This window comes from Helianthus annuus, chromosome 15 (assembly GCF_002127325.2).
Source record: "Helianthus annuus cultivar XRQ/B chromosome 15, HanXRQr2.0-SUNRISE, whole genome shotgun sequence".
Classification (NCBI taxonomy): Eukaryota; Viridiplantae; Streptophyta; class Magnoliopsida; order Asterales; family Asteraceae; genus Helianthus; species Helianthus annuus.
Window position 1 is genome coordinate 151485921 of NC_035447.2, and position 4860 is coordinate 151490780.

Sequence of the window (4860 nt, forward strand, 5' to 3'; positions counted from 1 at the left end):
GTTTGAGGGGCTTAGTGGTGTCTTAATAAGTTTAGTATCTAAAGATCCCGGTTCCACACCACAAAATCATCGAATAGAGATCCATTCTGAGTTTAGCTTGCGTCTAGCCTAGGTAGTCTTCATCACCACTGGTCAAAGTCTTCGTTCGAGTTCGTGTTAGTTATTTAGCTAATCTAGTTATTCGTTATTTGCATTCTTAGGATTTTTAGAAAACCCCCTATCAAATAAACAATTAGTTAAAGTCCGTGTCAGTCTAAGTCTAGATAGAGTCATTAGCATAATTAGTAGAGTCTCTTGGGATCGATACTCGGACTTCCTTAGGCTATACTGCATCGATCGGTACACTTGCCGGCCGTGTGGTTTAGGGTTTAGAGAGTCTTAGTTTTATAAATTTAAAGCTTAGAGAGTCTAGAATTAGGGTAATTTTAGTTGTTTTTAATTAACCCATTTTCAGCACATCAAGGGTAGAGGAGATGACGAGACAAGAAAGGAAAAGATAGAATGACCAACCCGGATGCGAGTGGGAGTATCGCCGAATCAAGATAGAGGGAAAGGTACAAACCGGAGAAGAAGGAACCGGGACCTAACACGCTATTCCGACTGAGCTATCTCCGTCGAGCACTCCGGCGACGGTTCAGCTATCCGAGGACAAAGAAGATATGACTAGAGAATAATATATATCCAATCACTCCGGTTCATGCAATATTTCAAAAAATAAGAACAAACATTTAAAAATTAACAATAGATTTCATAAATGTTGATACTAACAAACCAATATCTCATGCAATATTTCAAAAAAAAAAAAAAACACTAAGAGAAATACAATACTCCATTAAACCATGTGAGTGAACACTAACTATCCTTCACCATTTGCTTGTGTAGCATGCCCAGATTTCCTACTCACTTCCATCATTTTCACCTACACAATGAAAAAAAAACCTCAATCCCATCCACACTTTCATCAGTCAAAAGGGTATGAAAAAAAACTACATAAAATGAGGCCCATTTATCATTTAAGGTCTATGTGTCCGTCATAATATTTTGTTTAAAAAACATGTACTCTACGTGTTCTGTGAACTGTTCTTCCTTCTCTTTGTAGCTAGAAAGAGCAACACCTTCAATCTGGTCAATTCATCAATAAGGAAAAAAAACTAATAAACCGAAACATGACAATTTGTTTTATCCCACTTACTCTTGTTTTATCGCGTATAACAAGAGTAACGTTGTTTTGCCCAATCTCATCATGACCTGAAAAAAGGAAAAGATCAAAGTAGATTGTTGAAAGCTTCCATTAATTAGAAGAACAAAACAAAGATCTAAAAATATGTACCTGGAAAACGGTTTTTACTTAGTCGAGGATTATTTGCAGCATGCTCACGACCAATATCATGGCACCACCTAAGCAATACATTTTCTTATAAAATGAAGCAATATTTCGTAATGTGACATGGTGTATCTCATATCTCAGCACACTAACATAATTTGATGAATTGAAGCAATATTTATTATATTTTTTAATAAACTAGTACCTTATTGACGATGACACAGTGTCTTTCTTCGTATCTGTGAAAGAAATGTATAAAGTATAAATTAAATTGTAAAATTGCATAAAAAAATTAGCATCTGGTACTCTTCTTGTTCTTGCATCACTTCACAATAAAAATATGCCTAAATTTACCATGTTTGGATCTTCTTTCACCAACTCGTAAGATCCATCATCACTATGTGCTTCCTCTTTTGACTCCATCGAATTAAACCTGCAGTTTCAAAATAATAGAGTTACAAACTTGCAACAAACTAATCAAAAACTAATATGACAACAGGCTATTAATTATACATCCATACATTCACAATCAATCCCAAAAGCCAAAAGGTTATAAAAAATAAAGTAAACACAAAAGTAAAGATTCAGAGTAATAAATAAATTCAAAAGTTAAAAAATCAAAAATGAATTCTAATCAAAAGGTGTAGATCACGTAGACGTCCTAAATGAGTATAATATTAATTAGACAATAGTATGTGGTAACTTTGTTTAGCCATTACTCACATCACTTGTACAGTACAAAGGAAAAAAACAGCAACAATGAGAGGCCAATAGGGAATAAGCAACAAAAGCCATGAAAATTTCTCCAACCCACATCAAAGCAATTATTATACCCCCAATTCATATAACAGATATTGAAAACACATATCTCTCTAAATCAGTTGTGTATCCAAACACCTCAACTATCCATAACACAAATCTGTCTAAATTAAGCCTGCAAATATTCTCATCACAATAAGACAATCAAGCAATACACCAATTAACATCCCTACATCACATAATCACTTTATTCGCGTCTCATACTAATTTAATCCAACAAGACATTAGTTAACATCCTTACATCAGATAATCTTCTAACTTATCACATCAAAATCAAAACCAGCTCCTCGTAACTCAACTCCAAATCTATAAACACATTTCTGAATCTCCGGTTCAGGATTTTCCTCACTCCCTTGAAAACCTAGCCTCAGATCTGGTGGCTGTACGGCGAAAGGCGGTGGAGGAGACGGCTGCGACGGAGGAGCGATAGATTTAGGTGACGGACAATCAATTCTTGCCTTCAACCGTCTCTGCGGCGGCATTCACATGTGGTGGGTCTTGATGATAACCTAACAAACCATATAACTCGAAGACCGATGAATTTCTTAGCGAAGATTTCCCTGTGGTCGGTTCAACATACATACCCATCACCCCTTGAAGAATGTAAGAAAGATGAGGCCATCACCGTTTAACATGAAAAGCGAGTCAATTTTGGAAAGGGTGAACTCAATTTGGTGTTGTTGAGGTTTGTATTTTATGCCGTGAGTACAAAATTCTGAATTTAGGGTTAACAAATTTGGTGAGCTCCATATAGGAGAGCGGATTGTGGCTGAAGGAGAAGATTTGGGTGAGCGGGAAAGTGAATTCTGAATTACTTATGGGAGGGAAATAGTTTTGAGATGGAATGTGAAATTCTAATCTATATATGATAAAAAAAAAACAAAGTGAATGAATATTTAAAATTAGAATTAGATTAGAATTAGAACTATTTAAAATTAGAATGGAATGAATAGTACTCCCTCCGTCCCATTAAATATGTCTTATTTTGAATTTAAATGTGTCTTATTTTGAATTTTCAAAGTCTTTATTTATAAACTTTGACTTTAATTATACATTTTTTGTGTTGTATAAAACTTGATGAAAATTAACCCGATAAAAACACTTGTAAAACACACTCAAATCATATAATTTTCATCAAGTATTATCTAACACAAACAAAATTATTTAAGGTCAAAGTTTATAAATAAAGAAATAAAGTGAATAAACAGTAATTTATTATTAAATTAAAATTAGAATTAGATTAGAATTAGAATTATTTAAAATTAGAATGGAATGAATAGTAGTAACATCATTAAGGTAGTGTTTGGTATGTAGGAACGAGAGGTGGAATGGAATGAGTGATTACGAGGGAATGAAGAAAAGAGTGTTTGGTTGGTCAATGGAATGGAATCACTCATTCCAAAAGGCATTCCATTCCTTCAAAATCATTCATTCCACCTCCCATGTTTTTTTTCCATTCCATCCCCTCTTGCACCATTCATCAACAACACCATAACCCACGACCTTCGCCACAACCCACCACCACCACCCACCACCGACGCCATCGCCGCCACCCCCTCACCCCGACAGCCACCGCCGTCGCCGCCACCAACTCGCCACCGTTATCACCCACAACTGCGACCAACCGCCAATGCCACTCGCCGCCGTCGCCGACCACCATCGTCGACACCACCACCACCGCCACCACCAACCGTTGCCGCCGCCACCAACCGCCACCTTTGCTGCCGCCCACCACCAACGGCCACCTTGTCGTCACCACCACTCGTCGTCACCGCCAATCGCCGCCACCACCACCACCACCACCCATCGCCGCCGCCGACACCCACCACCGCCACCTATAACCATCCACAATCACTACCACCGACCACCACCACCACTCACCGCTAATTTTATTACTCCGTTTTTCTTACCTACCGAACAATACACAATAATAATTCATTTCATTCACATGGTAACCAAACAAGACATGGAATGGTAAGGATCCATTGCATTCCCTCATCAATTCCATTACCTCGTCCATTCCATTCCTTCGTCCATTCCATTACCCAGAGATGAGCAAATGGTATCGGGTATAGGTACTGGTCTCAAATTTACCAAACCGGTGTATTTTCGGTACCGGTTCTGCACTGGTATTCACCGGTTTTTACCCTCAAATACCGGTGCTGTACCAGTACCGAACCGTACCATACTAGGTATATTCGGTACCGGTACCCACTTTTGGGGATTTCGGTAACGGTATTTTCGGTATCGGTTGATACCGAGCTCATCAAATCCTGTAGCAACGCAGCAACGCAAGTAATTGCACCATTTAGATTACTTTTCATACACACAGTAAGTAAACTGTATTTCGTTTGAATGAAGTTTTATATACACAACAACTTATTTTGCTTTCTTTTTTGTCTTTTTCTGTAATAAATGAATTGTGACATGTAAAATTAACTTGGATATTTATAATATTGATGAGCAAATCGTATCAAATCCTGTAAACGAACCGATATCGTATCGGTACTAAATTTACTATACCAAATCATTTTCGGTACCAATTTGGTGGTGTTTTCAGAATCGTTACTTTCGGTTCGACACCGGTTTAGCACCATACCTGTATTTATTGATTTTTACCTTCAAATACCATACCGTATTGTACCGAGCATTTTCGGTGCCGGTACCTAATTTCGATGATTTTCCGGATCGGTACTTTCGCTGCCGTCACCGGTACC

General features: G+C 37.7%; 1 long non-coding RNA gene across 1 annotated transcript; it reads right to left on the bottom strand.

Annotated features, from left to right (window-relative positions):
• Positions 1 to 737: 737 nt before the first annotated feature.
• On the bottom strand, positions 738 to 2978 carry LOC110912899. Its single transcript, XR_002578244.2, has 6 exons — positions 2385 to 2978; positions 1679 to 1757; positions 1530 to 1563; positions 1331 to 1398; positions 1193 to 1248; positions 738 to 919 (listed from the first exon to the last, which is right to left on the bottom strand). It is a non-coding gene; the product is annotated as an uncharacterized LOC110912899 (long non-coding RNA).
• Between the last annotated feature and the right edge of the window lie 1882 nt (positions 2979 to 4860).